Source organism: Saccopteryx bilineata, chromosome 2, assembly GCF_036850765.1.
Source record: "Saccopteryx bilineata isolate mSacBil1 chromosome 2, mSacBil1_pri_phased_curated, whole genome shotgun sequence".
NCBI lineage: Eukaryota > Metazoa > Chordata > Mammalia > Chiroptera > Emballonuridae > Saccopteryx > Saccopteryx bilineata.
The window spans coordinates 110,462,067-110,484,181 of NC_089491.1; the positions used below are offsets into that span (position 1 = coordinate 110,462,067).

The 22,115-nt window shown below is 38.1% G+C and overlaps 1 non-coding gene across 1 annotated transcript; it reads left to right on the plus strand.

The window, feature by feature from the left end:
* Window positions 1-868: 868 nt before the first annotated feature.
* TRNAA-GGC (transfer RNA alanine (anticodon GGC)) lies at window positions 869-944 on the plus strand. The gene has a single exon. It is a non-coding gene; the product is annotated as a tRNA-Ala (tRNA).
* Window positions 945-22,115: the final 21,171 nt, after the last annotated feature.

Consider the following 22,115-nt stretch of genomic DNA (forward strand, 5'->3'; position numbering starts at 1 on the left):
GTTCTGGAGTCCGGCAGGCCTGGCTTTGTGGCCCAGCGGATCATTCACCACCAATGGGACTTTGAATAAGTTAGTTATCCTATCAAAACCTGAGATTCCTCATTTGCAAAATAAAGATACTACTACTTACATCATAGGATAGTGTCAGAACCAAGAGAGCACCTGTAAACTACCTGTCACAGAGCTAGTCCTGAAGAAATATCTATTATTATTATTATTATTATTGTGAAGTCTAGTGGTACTTGCTGTGATGGTTTTCCAACAAATATTTTTTAAAGTTCTCATCTGGCAGAGGTTGGAAATGAGAGAGTATCAGCAGAAGACACTTGCTTCTGACTTGACTGACATCTCTGACTCCTCTGACTTCTGATTCACTGAGCGCATCGATCTGCCCACCATTGAACTCGGAGAAATGCACTTAATTTTTAGGCTGTCATGTTCTCATCCGGACCTGCAATGCCTCCACTGAGACATCATCTCCATAAAGCTCCATATTGCATGGATTTTGTTTTATGAAATCATTAAATAATGGGGGAAATACTTATTTAAATATACACAGAGTGGAATATATTACAAATGGAAACAAGAATATTTTTGTATTCCAAATGCATGTCAACAGTGCCTTAGGCTCTGTCCAAGTCTCTCCTAGGACTTAGGTGAGAAAACCGATGGGAAGCCGGTTGGTAAGCTTCAAGACCTTGTTTGGAAAGCCTGTGATTTAGCTTACAAAACAATCTTTACACCAACCAGGAATTCCAAGCCTAAGAGCTCTGACCTGTTCAGCATCTTTGACATGTGAAACTTAGTTCAGATCATAGTTCTGACTTCAGTTGCAATCAAAGAAATCAATTCAGAATACATAAATGAGGCCCTGGCAGGTTGGCTCAGTGGTAGAGCGTCGGCCTGGCATGCGGAAGTCCCGGGTTCGATTCCCGGCCAGGGCACACAGGAGAAGCGCCCATCTGCTTCTCCACCCCTCCCCTTCTCCTTCCTCTCTGTCTCTCTCTTCCCCTCCTGCAGCGAGGCTCCATTGGAGCAAAGATGGCCCCGGGCGCTGGGGATGGCTCCTTGGCCTCTGTCTCAGGCGCTGGAGTGGCTCTGGTCGCAACAGAGTAACGCCCCGGATGGGCAGAGCATCGCCCCCTGGTGGGCATGCCGGGTGGATCCTGGATGGGCGCATGCGGGATCAACCCGCACGGGGCAAACCGGGAGTCTGTCTGACTGTCTCTCCCGGTTTCTAGCTTCAGAAAAACAAAACAAAACAAAACAAAAAAAAGAATACGCAAATGAATGTAAAGTAACTTTCCATTGAAAAATAAGTACCATACACAATATTTTATTCTAATAAATATATGTGAAAGCTACCTATGACCCTTCAATTATAGCAGTGCCTTTCAGAAGGATGTTATCATCTAGATAAGAAAATATAAAAGAATTTTAAAAATTATACAAATATATTTAAATACATAAATATATTTTCCTATCTTTTAAAAAGAAAAAAATTAAATTTAAAAAAGTGGAAATATGAGGTGTGTCTTTAATAAGACAGTCTTCAAGCAAAGGGCATATAGAATATAAATGTATTGAAAACTCATCAATAAACTATTGTAATATTTTGATGAGAGAGGATGCAAGCAACTTTGTCAACTGTCATTTGAATCTGTTCAAAAAATATAATAAAATGATGAAATCATGTCTGGATTTTGCATCTGAGCTCCAAAGTTGTCCTTGGTTCATTTCCACTGAAAATCTTACTTTTTTTTTTTTCCAGGACAGGGAGAGAGAGTTAGAGAGAAGGATAGATAGGGACAGAGAGACAGGAACGGAGAGAGATGAGAAGCATCAATCATTAGTTTTTCATTGCAACATCTTAGTTGTTCATTGATTGCTTTCTCATATGTGCCTTGACCATGGGGCTACAGCAGACTGAGTAATCCCTTGTTCGAGCCAGCGACCTTGGGTTCAAGCTGGTGAGCTTTGCTCAAACTAGGTGAGCCTGCGCTCAAGCTGGCGACCTCTGTGTCTTGAACCTGGGTCCTTCGCATCCCAGTCCAACGCTCTATCCACTGCACCACTGCCTGGTCAGGCTCCACTGAAAAATCTTAATCACAGTATTCAACCTTTGAGCTTCAGTTAAATATGCTACAAAATGTGTAGTAATGTATTTTGTAGAATTATATACAGCAAGAGTTATGTTTTTAATGAATATATAGAAATAATTCAGAACAATATCAAATTAACCATAAATCAATGTTTGGTACCTTCTGTACCAGTGTTGATGAATGTTTTAGTCTGTAAGGTTCTGTCCAAAGCATTAAATGCAATTTACCTCATTACTTCTAAAGCCAGCTTTCCTCAACTCTTTGAACTGCAATATTATGAATATAAATGAAATCTCATTAATAATTACATTTCAGCTAATTCAGAAGAACCAATGGAATTATATTTACCAAAGGGCTACTTATACATTGTAGCATAATTGTATGCATAATAGTTAATTTACAGTAATTAAAAATAATAAAAATAAAAGGTGCCATGGCACAGTTGACATTTTGTATTTATCAGCATGAATTTTAGGGCCTATTAGGCAATAGCATGTATTCTTTAAGGATACTTCCATATTGTTGAAATTTCTGCTCTGTCATTTAATATCCATTGATTGAACATTTATTTCTCTTGGTGCCTGAGTTGTATCAGCTGTAAAAGGGCAATATTATTCTCTATTCATAGGATTATTGTGAGGATTGAAAATATTTATACTTTTGAAAATATTTATACTTTTGAAACTAAAGTTATATTTTTATTTACCAATGCATTTATCTGTTTAAATTTATAGCCACAAATATTAGCTTGGAATATAATGATATCAATTTTCATATAGGGGACAGAAAATTATTAGATGAACAAATAAATCTAAATGTAAGCTGATGGAAAAAGAAAGGGTAGTGCTTACTGTGATAACTACAGTATGGTCTAATTTTTTTCACCTGCAGTTTCCTTATTAAAACAACTGAGGTCATAATACAAACTGTAACATCACAATCAAATCAAATCAGCCAACACGGACTGAGCAGCGCTGCTCTGGGTACTATGGGCAACACCAAAAAGGATAAGGTATATATATAGTCTGCTCATGAGGAAGGAGGGAAGAAAGGGTAGGGAACAGGTGAGCCAATTTTGAGAATCCCCAAGGTGTTCTCCGCAGTGATGATGATCTGGTCTCTCCCTCATCTTGCTTCTTAGGTGGCATTTTAGCTTGCTAATTCTTTGTCTAAAATCATCACTTCCCCACACTTCTGAGCACTTATCAGCATTCACTTGAAACCATATATGTCACTCTCCAATCCTTCATGGCACTCCAAACGTACTGAATACTTAGTTCCTGAGGCAATATTTTCTCCTCCAACCTGAAGTGTTACAATCATCCTGGAGAATTTTATCATCAGTGTGGACAATCTGTCAACTGTTCTGCCAGAAATTAAATATAGTGAAGAACCATCTACTCTGTCTTAAACGCACAGTGCCTGTTGCCTATTAATGATCTTTTCTTCTACAGAGAATATGGCAGTTTGTCAATTTTTGAGAAAGAATTTGGATATTATAATTACATAGAAAAATTCTGGTGCTAATTTAAATCTTATTTCACTTAATTTCAGTTGCATTTCCACTGCTACCAGCAGCATGGAAAAAAAAAAAAAGGATCTATATAGCATTCTTTTTTCCAAGATGTATGTCTACAAATAACAACATTGAGAGTGAGGCCCTGTTTTAAACACATTAAATGGTTTAACCCATTCAATCCTCAAAGCTCCGTAAGAAGAAGATGCTGTTATTCCATTTTAGAGATGAAAATCTTGAAACAGAGAGGGGAAGCATTTTCCTCAGGTCAAAACAGCTACATAGACCCCAGATGTTCTGGCTAAGAATCTGCACTCTTAGTCCCCACAAAAGGAAATGTTTCATTTATGAGCCTTCCCTAATTCCAGCCTCCTGCAGTTATTTCCACTGCATCTGACATCCATTTCAAAATATGGGGGGAAATCCTTTGTTTGACTGCTGTAACATCTGGCATGTAGAGAGTGTTCTATGGGGAATCCATCCTAACAGCTTGCACAGTTCTAATAATGCAGGTGACAACGTGAGCTAAAATCTGCATATTAAATTATACCATGGAGTATTTTAGAGAAACAGTTACGAGAATTTTTTTGTTCTCACAATTTTCTAGGAGTAAAAATAGTCAAACTTGAGATTCTTTTATCTTCTTTTCATCTCAGTCTGATAATTGATGCTAATAGAGCAAATAAATTTAAAGTAAATATTAGCGACCATTCTTCAAAGATTAAATAAAATGGCAGAAAGTATGTGTAAAAAAAATGATATTAAAAACACACACACAAATTTAAGAGAGAATAAACATGTTATAAGTCCTAGCATTTCAGAGTTTTCTAAGCTTCTTGCCTGGGTTTTTCCATTCACATAGCAATAAATAGCAGTGAAGAATTACTGATAGAAACTTTTAATGGAAACCAGCGGTTATCAAAGTATGGTCCTTGGACCAATAGCATCTGAGCCATCTGGGAACTTGTTAGAAATGCAAATGATCAGTTCTCACTCCAGATATACTCACTCAGAAACTCTGCAGGTGGAGCCAGGAATTCAAGTTTTAACAAACAATCCCTCTAGGGCATTCTGATGTACACTAATGTATAAGAACCACTGGCATAGACCAAGACTGTTTACAAATAAAAATGGTTTTACTTCTGACACTTTAAATTACATTCCCATGTAAAGAGAAAGCTATTTCAGCATCAGGAAAAGGTAATGAAAGATTCGTGGCTTATGCAGTATTTACTCTTACCTCCTAAACTCCTTTCGCTACTAAGAAAAACACACCTCACAAAATACTGATTGCAAATGCTATTTGCAAGCCATTTGTTCCTATATTTTAAACTTTTTAAAGAATCATTAGTGATTTAATAAATCAGTAAAGTTAGACATCTCTTTCAAAGTTCTTCTGAAGCAGAAAATCATTTATTCATTTATTTAGAAAAATGTGAGCAAGCGGTGGTTTACATTTGCTTAGACTAAGAGCATAGATCTGGGAGGAAACACACTTCCCATTGTGCTGAGAAGCAGCAGTGGGAAGTAATGGACATAAAAGTGCAGCCCCACAGGGCTCTGAGTACATCCACCCAGGCACTGAGAGGTAGCAGGCTTAATGTTTCTGGGGGGAAAAGGAGAATTCAAAATATTTTTTATCTTGCTATATTTGTTTCCTTTTTATTAGATGAATTCTCAGCAAACACTACACGAATTTGGAAGATTTTGTTGATTCCCACTAGAGCACACCCTATTTTCATAAATATTTAAAATTTTCAAGCGATCATAAATTAGAATACACACACACATACACACACACCATACACATATGTATAGACATGTCCCATGGGAAGATCTGTTGTCTAGTTTTTTAAGGACACTTGGATGATCCAATATATATTCCAATCAATTATTTACCGGCTTCCTGCATGTGGTTTCTCTCCAGTGACATGCTATAGCTCCAAATCACCACGGGGAGGAGCTAGAGCCACACAATTCCAAGATCATTAGCCAATTCTGGCTGCTGTGCAGCTTTCTCATCTTGCAAAGGAAAACTGCTCACATTAGTCTCTTCACAATTAAAAGAAAACCAAGACTTCAGAAATCATCATTATTAACAGCCACCTTAAAATCTCTAAATTTTATCCTGAAATCCTTTTCATTTTAAATGTACCCCAATTGCTAAATCGCTAAGAATTCCATTTGAATCTCTTGTACATTATTGCACATAAAGTAAAATTAAAAATAAAAATGCAAAAAAACCCCCTACCAACTGCTCATTATAAGATTTCACATTGTGTTTATATACAAATAAAAATCAAGATTCTAAAAAAAATAAAAATCAAAGATTCTAAATTGGACGCTATTTCAAATTCAAGCCTCCAAACCAAATTTTACAGTCTGATTCCTTATAAACCCATCCCTGTGATTGGAATTGTTCCCCAAGAGGTATGTGAAACATGATCTAAACATCCACCCAACATGGAACATTCAGGAAATAAGATTTCTTATGAGGCAAGGAAGTCTATCTCAGTTGATGTCGTTTTTCATCAATTCCTAAACCCTCTAAGAAAAATAAAAGAGTTAAATTTCTGAAGGGTTTCAGAAGTGGAGACAGAAGTCAGAAATGTGGGCTCCTTTCCCAGGGCCACCACTTACTACTAGATCTTGAGTTTCCTTCTCTTCAAAGTAGGGATTGTATCCTTATCTACCCTGCCTATTTCACAGGATTAGTGTGAGGATTAACTGTAATAGAAAACATTTGCAAAAGCAAGATGCCTTATACAAAATCAGGCATCATTTTATAATCAATGAAATGTACTACCCATGAATTACATTAACTTACTGCCCAAAACAAACATGCAATAATCTTAAATCACTATTGCACATGCATATTGAGATCGACTACTTCTGAGGTTTTCTTTCTTTTTTAAAATTTCATTAATGAGACACAGAAACTAATTTATTTCCAGAAAATATACTACTTTTGAATTTCTTCTTAGTTCATGTCTGATATATTACCTAGTCTATTCCAAGGGAGGCTATATACACATCATCTATGAATCCCAACAATGGATGATTATACAACTACTCCACTTTTTAGCAAAAGTTGACCCAACCAGGGATGTACTCCCAGTTGCTCCATGACTGAAAGTTCCCCACTTCTACCCATTGTTAGAGAAGCTATTATGTGTTAGCTATTTTGTTTTGTTTTGTTTAGTTTTTGCAAAAATTGGTGCTTTACCTTCCACAGGATAAAATATCCTCTAGCAAGTAGACTCTCACACAGGGACCTCATTTCCAGCTCTTCTTTCCTTCATTTAGGTGCTGAAATGTAGACCAGTTCTCGCCAATGGAATGTGAGCTAAAGTGACATCCATCTCTTCTGAGTCTGGCCCATAAAAATATCCCATACCCTATTCTCTATTGTTTTTATGCTCAGGGAAGCTAGGAGTCTATATCCAGGTGGAACATGAAAGCCACGTAGTGAAAATGGCAGGATTTTCATCATTTGCATTCCTGAGTGACTGTCTAAAACAGAGCATCTCAACTCGAAATCCAACAGCCAAAAATGTCTTGGACTGTGTGGGAGAGAGAAAAAATGTTATTGTGTTGAGTCCCTAAAATCTAGGAGTTTGTTACAGGGCTGGTGTTGATTTGAATTACAGAAACACTCTCTTTGCAGCCAAAGACTCTTTACAGGACAACTTCTTTATGTCCAAGAATTCAATGACAAGCCCAACAGAGGACTAATGTCCATTCCCAATATTCCTGTTTCCCTTCCAGAGGCAACTGCTCTGGACCCACAATCCTTACCTTCATTCCTTATAATCTTTTTATTAAATTATCTAATATATATTTTAAAATACTTATTATGAACTCTTCATCACTAGTAAATCTCTTCCTTCTTAAGCTCTAAGCTTGGACTCACAACGGTTCCATTCAATTTGTTACTACTGGTCCTGGGATGGATGTGCTGGCGTGGGGTGGTCAAATGTTCACAGCTGGTATCCTTGAAACTTGGTATAGCGATGGAAGTAGATGAATAACTAAAAAATCAATCTATCAGAAAAGAACCAGGATGTTTACAGGAGCCTAGTGACCAGAAAAGCAATTAAGAAGGAGATCAAATGCAAGCCCAAGTTCACAGCTTGAAGATTTAAAGCACAGAGGCAGAGAGAGCTAACCCAGGGTAACTATTTGGGCACCCTCAACTAATGGCTAAACCAAGGAATGTCTTTAGGGCTGGCAAAGACAATAGCTTCCTTTAAGCCAGTGATTCTCCACTGGTGTGCCACAAGAATTTTTAAAACACTCACTACATGACTATTTAGTCAGGGCATCTGACTTCTTTTCCCTTAAATTGTCAAATAAAAAAACGACAATAGCCAACACAATAGCTGTCTAGTGTAAGTGAATCAAAATTATACCTAATTTTTGTCAAATCAGCAAAAATTATATATTTTTGGGAGGTGCTAGAGAATTTTAGTGATGAGTTTATGTGTTCCCTGAGATGAAAAAGGTCAAAAATCGCAGCTTTAAGCAAATGAGCAGAAGCTGTTGCACTCCAAGTTTCCACTAATACATTTACTACCATGTGCTGGGCACTTCACAGGTATCATTTCATGTACCCTCCAAAGGACCTCATGAACAGTGGGCAATGTTGTATTTATTTTACATGGAAAACAACTGAGGATCATATCAGTTTACCAATTTTCTCCAAGTCAAGAAATAGCAAGTTACAGAGCCAGATTTGAAATTACTTCTCTTTCTGTCCAACACCTATACATTTTCAATGATACCATACTACTTTCTCTACTGGTATAAACAATAAAAAGGGTAACATTAAACTTTTCAAGCCATTTGGCCTCAGCTCGGTAGCTTAGGTGGTCAGAACATTGTCCTGATATGCCAAGGTTGTGGGTTTAATCCCTGGTTAGGGCATATACAAGAATCATCTAATGAATGCATAAATATTTAGAACAACAAATTGATGTGGTTTTCTCTCTCTCTCTCTCTCTCTCTCTCTCTCTCTAATCAATAAATAAAAATTTAAAAAGCATTAAGGCCCTGGCTGGTAGTAGAGTGTTGGCCTGGCATATGGACGTCCCAGGTTCAATTCCCAGTCAGAGCATACAAGAGAAGCGACCATCTGCTTCTCTACCTCTTTCTTCCTGCCCCTCATGCAGCCATGGCTCAATGAGCAAGTTGGCCCCTGGTGCTGACGATGGCTTCATGGCTTTGCCTCAGGCACTGAAGTAGCTCAGTGACGGAGTAACAGCCCAGTGGGCCAGAGCATTACCTGGCAGAGGACTTGCCAGGTGGATCCTGGTCGGGGAGCATGTGGGAGTCTGTCTCTGCCATCCTGTCTGCCACTTAAAAAACAAAATGTTCAAGCCATTTTTCCTGTATTACATTTATATATACCCCTAAAATAACTGCTTTCTGGAATAACATGTAATTTAACTGTATGTGTTCCAGTAGATTTGTCATTTCTTCACACTGGAAGGCTCATGTTAATGCCAAGGTAAAGGGATTTAAATATGATAAAAAAAATCTTTTCGACAATCTTTTTTGCAAGTCAGTTCCAAGCTGCAGCTCTTGATAGCATTGTTTTGTGTCTCTAATATATTTGGGTTAATAATAATCACAATTTGTTGGTTATTCCAGACTGCTTCTGTCCATTCTATGGCTAATTCTGGGGTACAGGAATATAAAGTATACTTTTGCCAGATGATTACAGTTCTCCAACAGTTCTAAAAAATAATAAAAATAAAACACCGATCTTCATTTCTATGACTCTATTAATTTTTTTTTTTGTATTTTTCTGAAGCTGGAAACGGGGAGAGACAGTCAGACAGACTGGGTGCACCCCACTGGGATCCACCTGGCACGCCCACCAGGGGCGCTGCTCTGCCCACCAGGGGGCGATGCTCTGCCCCTCTGGGGCATCGCTCTGCCGGGACCAGAGCCACTCTAGCACCTGGGGCAGAGGCCAAGGAGCCATCCCCAGCACCCGGGCCATCTTTGCTCCAATGGAGCCTTGGCGGCAGGAGGGGAAGAGAGAGACAGAGAGGAAGGAGGGTGGGGGGTGGAGAAGCAAATGGGTGCTTCTCCTATGTGCCCTGGCCGGGAACCGAACCCGGGTCCCCCAGCACGCCAGGCCGACGCTCTACTGCTGAGCCAACCGGCCAGGGACTCTATTTTTTTGCAGTTGGCACGGACTTAGCAGAAGAACATTTTTTAATCTCTAAAATTCCAAATCAAAATTTGAATAAAAACTAACATTTACAGAAGCCCATGTCTCAAAGATATATGTCCTCAGTTACCAGGTTTACAGAAACAAGAAAGGATTTCACATCTTTTCTCAAAGTAGCCTAAATTTAAGGTTAAGCCTTTCAAAAAGTATGTGAAATAATTTACATACCCCTCACCTTCAATTTCCACAATTTGACTGGCAGCTGAGTACTCGGAATGTGTCCTTTCCATGTTCTCATAATGAAATAAGTAGAAGCCCACTTTTCTAACCAAGTTTCTCTACTCAGGAATATCTCAGTCCTACCATTGCTGGTTTTGACAAGGATAGAGGAAGAGAAACCCTAAGAACCTGAATGATGAACTTTTAAGTTCATTTACAAGGCAAAACAGTAATCAGTGTTACCTTATTCCCTGTTAATCCTCTGTATGGATAGTTCTCTTCAAATTCGAATCACAAAGCCCCAGCAATGACAAAAGGCCACCAGTATATCCTGCTCAGTTAAGTTTTCATGAAGTTAAATAGTGGCCCTTTGAGAACCAGAATTCTGTTGATCAGATTGAATATGAAGCAAAGGAAGTATAATTGCCACTGAGAACATTATACATACAGATTGTCTCCATGAAAACACGTCTATTCTCATAAGAAAACAGATGTTTGCTAAATTAATATGATTTATTTTGCCTTGAAAGAGATGCCCTTCAGTGGTTGCTAGGTAACATATTGTAATTTAAGAAAAAAGCTAAATTACAGACTTTGGGATACTTTTTTGAATTATGTATTCTGGTAAAAGGGGGTGGTTAAATAGTAAGCAATGACTTAATTTGACATGATTTACTCCTTGCTATTCCCATTTCCACTCATACAGAATAGCAATAGTGTTACATGAGCATTTTTAGAAGTTAAGTTGGACCCCAACAGTTGAAGTCTAAATCCCAACAGTTGAGAACTCCCCTTCCACTTACAACCCAACAGTTGAAGTCTAATTTAATAAGACTCATGCAGTCCATCTAATAAGTAAGTTCTAAAGATACTAATTCACATATATTTACTTTATTTGGGATGACCAGTGTTTTAATCCATGAGGATGCCTGGCCAAGATTTAACTTAAAGCAAAAAAAAAAAAAAAAAAATCTTTGACCCTTGCATCAAACATTTTCATCTCAGGGCACATATAAACTAATCACCAAAATTCTGTGGCACACCAAAAAAAATATTTTTTTGCCAATCTGACAAAAAAAAGTATAATTTTGATTCATTCACACTGGATAGCTATTGTTGTGTTTGCTGTTGTCATATTTTGTTGTTATTGTTTTGACAATCTAAGGGAAAAGAGGTCAGTGCCTCTGACTAAATGATCAGGTATTGTATGTTTTAAAAATTCTTGTGGCACACCAGTTAAAATCACTGGATGAATCCATGATTAAGACTTGCTCTTCATGCATCTGTTTCTTTTTGCCCATAGACTCCAAATATTTGTTATGTATGTTGTCTTTCTGTGATCTTCATGCTCATTTCAAACCTAAATTTCTCTGCCTTGTTCAATTACTAAAGATTACAATTCTTCCTCTGTCTTGTCTTGTCTTTGAAAATATTCTTTTATAGTCCTTTCAAACCAGCTCTCTAGTTTATTCTTTACCCTTCCTTGAATGACTCACCTAGGCAGTTTGCATATATTTTCTGTAGCAATTGTGATAATGGTCACAACTGCCCACTCTTCTCATAAAGATATGGAATCTATTTGGCTTTTTCTACATGACTTTAGCAAACATGACACAAGCAAACCCTGGAAAGATCACGTGGTGATAAGCACAGTCATCCCAGCTGCATCAGATGAGGCCACCACCCATCAGCTTGCTGAAAGCCATATAACCCTCAGAAACAGTTGCACAGCTCCTGGCAGCTGACCACAAATATAATGGAGCCCATAAAGTGGAGATGAACTGCCCTGTTAAGCCCAATCCAAACTGTCAACCCATAAAGTTGTGAACTAAAGAAATGTTTACTGTTTTACGATATGGAATTTGGGGTTGTTCTTTCTTTTTTTTTTTTTTCATTTTTCTGAAGCTGGAAACAGGGAGAGACAGTCAGACAGACTCCCGCATGCGCCCGACCGGTATCCACCCGGCATGCCCACCAGGGGCGACGCTCTGCCCACCAGGGGGCGATGCTCTGCCCATCCTGGGCGTCGCCATGTTGCGACCAGAGCCACTCTAGCGCCTGAGGCAGAGGCCACAGAGCCATCCCCAGCGCCCGGGCCATCTTTGCTCCAATGGAGCCTTGGCTGCAGGAGGGGAAGAGAGAGACAGAGAGGAAAGCGCGGCGGAGGGGTGGAGAAGCAAATGGGCGCTTCTCCTGTGTGCCCTGGCTGGGAATCGAACCCGGGTCCTCCGCACGCTAGGCCGACGCTCTACCGCTGAGCCAACCGGCCAGGGCTTGGGGTTGTTCTTAAAGCAAAAGCTACTTGATGCATTTTTAAATAACGTAAAATAGGTAAGGATGTGCTAACAAAATCGGTAGCTAACATCCCTGGACTAACTGGCATAACAGGTACCCACAGTACAGAATGTAACCAAATGATTTCTCAGCCAAATGATTTCTATTTTCGGATCACTGGTTAACAGAATGGAGGTGTAAAAAGCAAGCCAATACAGTTCCAAAAAGAAAACAGCCTTGACCAAAAAAAAAAACTTGTTCAAAGTAAAGGTCACAAAGTGGTGTTTCATGTATTTCAATTAGGAAGAGCTCTAATAATGCCATAACAGGATTCCCTAGGGTTCAGAGAGAAGAGAGAAATATCGCAATTGACCTTTCCATACAGAAGGACAAATGCCAGGATACTGATATTTGGGTATAAATTTAAGTGCTAAGGTTTGATTTTGATGAATTCACTATGGACTTTATATGGTTTGTTAATTATCCTATTAGAAAACAACACTGCTGATTCCATGCAGGTGAGTGAAAGTTTTTCCTAAATGCCATTCCGTTTCCTAAATGCACTCTTAAGAATAGAAATTATCTATCAAAAGAATGGGCCACTGCCTTTGGATGTAAAACGTCACTGTATGAGTCAGAATCTGGTCAGGCAAATAGAAAACACTCTTTTAAAACATGTGTATTTGTGGCCATAGATTTAAATGATGGAACAGTGATGAAGACAAACAAGAAAAGTTGAATACAGATTTCAGCAAGAGCAGGAAGCCACCACCATCACCTTCCCGCGGGAGGGAAAGGGGGTATGGTATTGCGGAATTCCAGAAGTCAGACTGTAGTGATGGGAGCTAGACCTGGCAGGATCTGAGACCACAGAGGAGACACACCCACTACTGAAAACGCCAACCTATGACCCAAAAGCATTCATTCATCATAGCACCTTTTAATACAATAGAAAAAAGGATAGTAGTAGGTAGATTTTGTACTTTAGATTTTTGTTCCAACATATGCTAAAAGGGTAGTAAACCTGCTTTCCCCCTATTTCAACTAATGCCTGATATTAGCTGTTTCAAATATAATCTCTGCACCATTTGTCCATCTTTTAGGAGGATTAATCATTCCTTCTTCTTTGCTTCTTTACCTTTTAGTAGAAGGAGCTAAACTCCCACAAGATGCAACCAGAAAGGGGCTTTGGTTTCTCTCTTCAAATCAGTCTCTGGATTTATTCTTTCTTCTCTTAGTGAAATATTGAACCAGATTCATATATATTCCAATGATTTTCAAACAATAGTTCTTTAGTTTCAGCATTAAAAAAAGTTGGTGTAGTCTACAGCTCATGTAACTCCAGTCCAGCTCCAGAGGGTTGCATTCACTGTCCCCTTTGCTTATAATGTTCTTCCATCTGTAAATCCTTCACTTAATCATGTATTTATTCATTTAACTGTTTCATTCATGTCTCTGCTCAAACATCACCATCTCAGAGATGCCTTCCATAATTTCTTGATAAGATACTCTCTCCTCATTGCAATTCTATCATTGTCTAACTCCATATGTTGCTTTATTTTCATCAAGTGCTTATCAGCACCTGATATATTACAGATTTGTCTCCCAGTTACCTCCACCCCCTCATTAGAATGTAAGTGTCATGTCATTGAGCACTCTGTCTTGTTCATTGCTATATCTCCTGTGGCTGGGACAAGGTCTAGCCCATAGGGAATGCTCAATAAATATTTTTCTTCTTAAGTGAGAAGCATGGAGGCAGAGAGACAGACTTCCATATGCACCCCAACCAGAATCCACCTGGCAAGCCCTCTATGGGGAAATGCTTGGCCTATCAGGAGCCATTGTTCTGTTGCTCAGCAACCAAGCTATGTTAATGCCTGAGGCAAGACCATGGAGTCATCCCCAGAACCCAGGGCCAGCTTGCTCCAATCAAGCCATGGCTGCGGGAGGAGAAATAAGAGAGAGAGAAAGAGGAAGAGAAAGAGAGAGAGTCAGAGAGATTGAGAGAGAGAAAGAAAGAAGGGAGAGGGGGACAGGTAGAGAAGCAGATGGGTGTGCTCTGATCAGGAATGAAACCTGGGACATCCACATGCTGGTCCAATGCTCTACCACTGAGTAAACTAGTCAGGGCTAGGAAATACTCAATAAATATTGATGGGACAAAATGAATGAACAAGGAATGAATAAACACATATAGCAAAGATTTCACCAGTTTGCATCTTCCTTAATAGTTCTTTCTCTAAGATAAAATGATTATCTTCAAAGATCATAGAAAATTCATCTTCCTGATCCTGAAAAAATTTTTGCAGATATAAAATGACAAAAAGTACATAAAAGTATACAAGACAATATACTATCCAGTTGAATTCTGGCTAGAAAACCTTTCCTTTCTTTTAACATGAAGAGACCCAGTGGGAAATCCCTGGCTTGTATTTCTGTTTTTGTCAAACATTCAACAGTAACTGATAATCTCTACATCTGTTATTTGTTTGACAAATCTCCAGAGGACCATACAAGTGGAAGTTTCAGAGAAGCCCTAAACAAACTCCACAGCCTTCTAAAATGCCAGGAAGAGCTTTAACCATTATATAAATGTTAGGTTTGCTTTAATCATTCACACAAATGGCTACTAATGATGCATTCTTCTGTATAAAATATATAATGTGAAGATCTGGGATGTGTCCACAATTGTATTTAAAAAGAAAAATCAATTACATATTGAAATTAAGCCACTTGACTCTGGGAGGAGGCAAAAGTCAAGGAAAATTTGCAGCTGGTCAGGAAGTAAATCCAGGGTGGAGAAATTTTTGCAGAGCTCAGGAAGAGAGGAGGATTGTAAGGCATGAAGGGAGACATTTAGATTTTGTTAGGGTGTTTGCAATATTCAGACAGCTGGAATCCAAAAGACGGAACATATCTCTTATACATATTTTACATAACTAAACTATATGATCTTCAAATATTAATGAATTGCACTTGGCTTGGATTTTTAAAAGCAATTTAAATAATGTTTTTGTAAATAATATGTATGCTGCCACTCAGAAATTAGGTATAGAATGAAAATACCAGACTATAAAACAAAGACAAAGCACTATGTATTTCATAACCCAGTAACAAGTCTTACTTTATTATTTTGAGTTTAAAATATTTGTTTTCTGAATGAGAACAGATATCTGAAAACTGTTTTTTATAAGATATTCAACATTCACTGACTCCATGACAGAATAAGCAAGACACAGGGATGGTTGCTCCATATTCACACAAGAAAAAAAATAGCAAGATGTACAGGTTATCCCACAGGGCATTAACAAACCCTTTAAGAGAATTTAATCCATGCCTGGAACCATAATTTATTTTAATGGAATCCCCAAAACAAGAAGTTGCCCTTCAAGTGTGATTTTTTTAGATGAAAGCATAATCATTTATCTTGCAATTTCATGACACCGAAACATCTGCAGGAAAACACGAGAGAGCACCCCTCACTACGGATATCAAAGTAACTGCTCAACTCAGAGACCAGCTGAAATACAAGTGGTATAAATCATCTGAGTACCTCCAAAAACATCTTGTTCCTTCCCCAACGACTGATGGATCGACTGCTCCATGAGCGAATAAATGACTGACGCTCCTGATAGTGAATCAAAAGCATGATCTCTTTACATGCCAATGAGACTGATCAGGGTAAGTCTGCAGAAGAGATCAGACGATGCTCTCTTGAAGCAGTTTAAAAAGTTGGCATAGATACAAAATGTAAAAATTATGGGAAGCATTAACTAGCTAAACATCTGTTGAAATTTTTATTCAATTAAAAGCAGAACATCATAAAACCTCAAGTTGGCTTCCTTAAAATGTCATGGATCAGGGGTGAGGGGAGACTTCTGCTCTGCATATGATTGAGACCCCAAAAGAATTTTTAAGAAAAATGTTAACATTCAATGAATCTATATTATACACTGAGTACAATGCAAAAAAAAAACAAACAAAAAACCCCAAAAACCCAAAAAACAACCCCAAAAACACACACACACAAAAAAAACAACAACATTGCATGAGAAATTTAAGATCTATATCAGACTGAAAAAGGATATATTCAATAAGACAGAGAGAAGAGGAGGCTCACAACTAAAGAAGCATACTTTAAAGAATCCTCTATAAAAAAGTATGAATCACAGTATAAGCTAAGAATTGTGTAAACATTTTAAATATAAATGAAAAAGGGGTAAAAACAACTCAAGTTCTATTTTGCTTCCAGCCTATTAACTGAGAATCCATGGTATAGTGATCATTCACATATAAATTATAACCTCTTCAAGTCAAATTATCCTAACTAAAGAAATCAATCAAATAGTTAATACAATATATATGAAATTATTAGATTGATACCTAGTACATGGTCAAATACCAGCTACAGGTTAGTTATCAGCATTATAACCTTCATTCTTCTAATTAAAATGTATTAGTCTTATAGTGGCTTATTGAATGAAGTAATTGTTATAAGAACTGTTTAGAATGTTCTATACATACACCAATTATCACTGAGTTGACTACTATTGGATATAGGCACTTGGACTTCCCTTTTGTTTCTTCCTTTAGTCTAGTTAATTGGTTCTCCTCTGGGTATAAGAATTGCTGTACACATGATATATGAAAAGTATGTATGTATATATGACACATAACCATGTATAACATGTTTTAGGGTCAGTTAAGCTATTTAAGTTTTTTTCCCACTATTTTTTTTCTGTCATAAATGGACTTTAGAAGTTACTTTAACAGAAGAGTGACTCAGCGCTAACTAGTAACTAAAATAACTGAAGATTAAAAAAAAAATACAGTAAGAAATTATCTAGAGACTTTACATGTAACTAAAACCTACCAAAGTTCTGGAAAAAATGTGTGCTTTAAGAATTACAGAAATAATCATATAATCATCAAACACTTTTAAAAAATAGAGATTAATACATTTTTTTCAAATTGGGGAAAACATGTATTTGTAAATCACTAGTTAGATCTGATTTATGGAAAAATTCTAGTGTGAATTACTGAACAATGGACTTGTGAGCACGTACAGATTAAAGATGTTTCTACCCATTAAATTTTGTTTACTAAGGACGAGTCAATTTAAGTCAACACAATAACACTGCAATAGAATTAGTACGCATTCCTCAGCTTGTAGACACATCACTCCATTCTCTGTCTCCAGGGTCACGTGGTCTTTTCCCTATGTGTCTCTAAGTTTCCTTGTACTCATAAGGGCACCAGTCATTAGATTAGAGCCTACCTTTTTCTACCATTATCTCATTTTTTTTTTTCATTTTTTTTTTCATTTTTTCTGAAGCTGGAAACAGGGAGAGACAGTCAGACAGACTCCCGCATGCGCCCGACCGGGATCCACCCGGCACGCCCACCAGGGGGCAACGCTCTGCCCACCAGGGGGCGATGCTCTGCCCATCCTGGGCGTCGCCATGTTGCGACCCTCCTGGGTGTCGCCATATTGCGACCAGAGCCACTCTAGCGCCTGGGGCAGAGGCCACAGAGCCATCCCCAGCGCCCGGGCCATCTTTTTTGCTCCAATGGAGCCTTGGCTGCGGGAGGGGAAGAGAGAGACAGAGAGGAAGGCGCGGAGGAGGGGTGGAGAAGCAAATGGGCGCTTCTCCTATGTGCCCTGGCCGGGAATCGAACCCGGGTCCTCCGCACGCTAGGCCGGCGCTCTACCGCTGAGCCAACCGGCCAGGGCCCATTATCTCATTTTAACTTGATTACACCAGCAAAGCTTCTATTTCAAATAAAGTTCCATTCACAGATATACTAGGTAGGGACTTCAATATATCTTTTGAGCAGTGGAGGGATTCAAATAATTTAACAACCAGTACTCTGCCCTAATGACCATTTTAAGTATAAAGAAATGATATCCCCAAAGGTAGTTTACTATTTCATGCACTTAACACTTACCCCTTTGTGTAGGGAGTTTTTTCATGCTTGTTCACCCCCGGGAGTATGTTTTTTTTCAAAAAATGAAATTAGTTCCAGTTACAGTTTTACTAACTTAAAATTATGTTTGTTTGATAACAAATTTATGGAAACAAGAAGAATATACATTTGCCTTTTTTTAATGTTGCCTTACACATTTTTAAATAAATCAATCGTATTCTGGATGGTCAAGAGGCATGAGGACATACATAAACATTCGTACTACTCAAAGGGTTAAATAAAAGAAGTATGCAAAACTAGATTATGTTATAAGAAAGTGTTTTAAAATATTAGTGAAAAAATATTAAATAATACCTGACAATAAAGAATAAAACTATTATTGAAGATATTTCTATACTGCTTCTTGATTGGCGTCCTCACTTGCAATTTTTTTCACCTAAAGATGGAATGAACATTACTACGGGCGCTTAGAATACATGCTACACAGATGAACGTTAAAAAAAAGAGTAAGGAATGTAAATTTGTGATTTCCACATTGGGCAGCTGCCCAGGCACCCACCATAGAGAGAACCTTGATAACAAGTGCCATTTTAACAACCGGCTAGCTGAATCCTTCAAACCAAAAATTAGGTATTGGTTTTGCCGAACTGGTGCGAATCAGCTGAATCCCACCACTGCATTCTTCAATTAATGGTTTCCATAAAGCAGCATCATTTATTTTAACTGATGAAAAACAAGGCTTGCTAAGGTTAAGTTAGTTACAGAATGACATAGTAAGGAAGAGGCAGAGTCTTGATTTAAACATGGAACTGCCTGACTATAAAACCTATGTCTCTGAAAAAACAGGTATGAGCATCCTTGAGTTACAAAAGGTGTGATTGGTAATATAAGAATCTTTCTGAAAAATATGTTTTCTTTTCCATGAAAATAATGACAAGTGACTTAAAACATTGAATTTCTATTATAATCAGTATACTTTGTAATGGAAACAGAAGGTATTCTCAATAATTCTAGCTTCATTTACATGCCTCATATGTAGAAGATAAATTTTTGGCAAACTCTTATGAGTTAATATTGCCTACATCAGCCTGTTGATATTTTTTACAGTAAAAATATTAAAGAAGCATCACTAGAATGACAGGTGTTTTGTACATAGAGTGGATATTCATTTGCTAGGCTATTGTGGAAAAAGTTAAAGATAGGATGTAATTTTTTAAATCTAAATTGATAATAAACCAAAATATCTACCATCTGTCCTTATTAGCTGACTTCTTAACAAAATTACAGGCATAAGAATGGGAGTAAAAAAAATCTTTAACCATTCCGGCATGATGGAATAACAGTTTTATTAAAAAAAGTTTGGTGGAAGTTTCAGGCTCTCACTGTCAACAAATTGCATACATTTTAAGAAAATGAAAGATTCTTTTTTTTTTTTTTTTTTGCATTTCTCTGAAGCCAGAAACGGGGAGAGACAGTCAGACAGACTCCCGCATGCGCCCGACCAGGATCCACCCAGCACGCCCACCAGGGGCGATGCTCTGCCCACCAGGGGGCGATGCTCTGCCCACCAGGGGCCACGCTCTGCCCACCAGGGGGCGATGCTCTGCCCCTCCGGGGTGTCGCTCTGCCGCGAGTGACCAGCGCCACTCTAGCGCCTGGGGCAGAGGCCAAGGAGCCATCCCCAGCGCCCGGGCCATCTTTGCTCCAATGGAGCCTTGGCTGAGGGAAGGGAAGAGAGAGACAGAGAGGAAGGAGGGGGGGTGGAGAAGCAAATGGGCGCTTCTCCTATGTGCCCTGGCCGGGAATCGAACCCGGGACTTCTGCACGCCAGGCCGACGCTCTACCGCTGAGCCAACCAACCAGGGCTCTTTTTTTTTAATAAATAAATTTTTATTAATGTTAATGGGGTGACATCAATAAATCAGGGTACATATATTCAAAGAAAACATGTCCAGGTTATCTTGTCATTCAATTATGTTGCATACCCATCACCCAAAGTCAGATTGTCCTCCATCACCCTCTATCTAGTTTTCTTTGTGCCCCTCCCCCTCCCCCTGTCCCTCTCCCTCCTTCCCTCCCATACCCCCCCAACCCCCCACCCCCGGTAACCACCACATTCTTGACCATGACTCTTAGTCTCGTGTTTATGTCCCACCAATGTATGGAATCATGTAGTTCTTGGTTTTTTCTGATTTACTTATTTCACTCCGTATAATGTTATCAAGATCCCACCACTTTGTTGTAAATGATGTGATGTCATCATTTCTTATGGCTGAGTAGTATTCCATAGTGTATATGTGCCACATCTTCTTTATCCAGTCTTCTATTGAAGGGCTTTTTGGTTGTTTCCATGTCTTGGCCACTGTGAACAATGCTGCAATGAACATGGGGCTACATGTGTCTTTACGTATCAATGTTTCTGAGTTTTGGGGGTATATACCCAGTAGAGGGATTGCTGGGTCATAAGGTAGTTTTATTTTCAAGTTTTTGAGGAACCACCATACTTTCTTCCATAATGGTTGTGCTACTTTACATTCTCACCAACAGTGTATGAGGGTTCCTTTTTCTCCACAGCCTCTCCAACATTTGCTATTGCCTGTCTTGTTGATAATAGCTAATCTAACAGGTGTGAGGTGGTATCTCATTGTAGTTTTGATTTGCATTTCTCTAATAACTAGTAAAGATGAGCATTTTTTCATATATCTGTTGGCCATTTGTATTTCTTCCTGGGAGAAGTGTCTGTTCATGTCCTCTTCCCATTTTTTTAATTGGATTGTTTGTTTATTGATAAGTTTTGTGAGTTCTTTGTATATTTTGTATATTAGGCCCTTATCTGAGCTGTTGTTTGAAAATATCATCTCCCATTTAGTTGGCTGTCTGTTTATTTTGTTGTCAGTTTCTCTTGCTGAGCAAAAATTTTTTAGTCTGATGTAGTCCCATTCATTTATCTTTGCCTTCACTTCTCTTGCCTTTGGAGTCAAATTCATAAAATGCTCTTTAAAACCCAGGTCCATGAGTCGAGTACCTATGTCTTCTTCTATGTACTTTATTGTTTCACGTCTTACTTATATTTAGGTCTTTGATCCATTTTGAATTAATTTTTGTACAAGGGGAAAAGCTGTAGTCGAGTTTCATTCTTTTGCATGTGGCTTTCCAGTTTTCTCAGCACCATTTATTGAAGAGGCTTTCTTTTCTCCATTGTGTGTTGTTGGCCTCTTTATCAAAAATTATTTGACCATATATATGAGGTTTTATTTCTGGACTTTCTATTCTGTTCCATTGGTCTGAGTGTCTATTTTTCTGCCAATACCATGCTGTTTTGATTGTCATGGCCCTATAATTTAGTTTGAAGTCAGGTATTGTAATGCCCCCAGCTTCATTCTTTTTCCTTAGGATTGATTTGGCTATTTGGGGTTTTTTATAGTTCCATATAAATCTGATTTTTGTTCCATTTCTTTAAAAAATGTCATAAGAATTTTGATGGGAATTGCATTAAATTTATAAATTGCTTTGGGTAATAAGGCCATTTTGATTATATTTATTCTTCCTATCCAAGAACAAGGAATATTTTTCCATCTCATTGTATCTTTTTTGATTTCCTTTAACAATGCTTTGTAGTTTTCATTATATAGGTCCTTTACACTCTTTGTTATGTTTATTCCTAGGTATTTTTTTGTTGTTGTTGCAACAACAAAAATTGTAAGGGGATTATTTTTTTGAGTTCATTTTCTAATATTTCATTGTTGGCATATAGAAAGGCTATGGACTTTTGTATGTTAATTTTGTATCCTGCGACCTTACTGTATTGGTTTATTGTTTCTAGTAATCTTTTTGTGGAGTCTTTGGGGTTTTTGATGTATAGGATCATATCATCTGCAAAAAGTGATACCTTTAC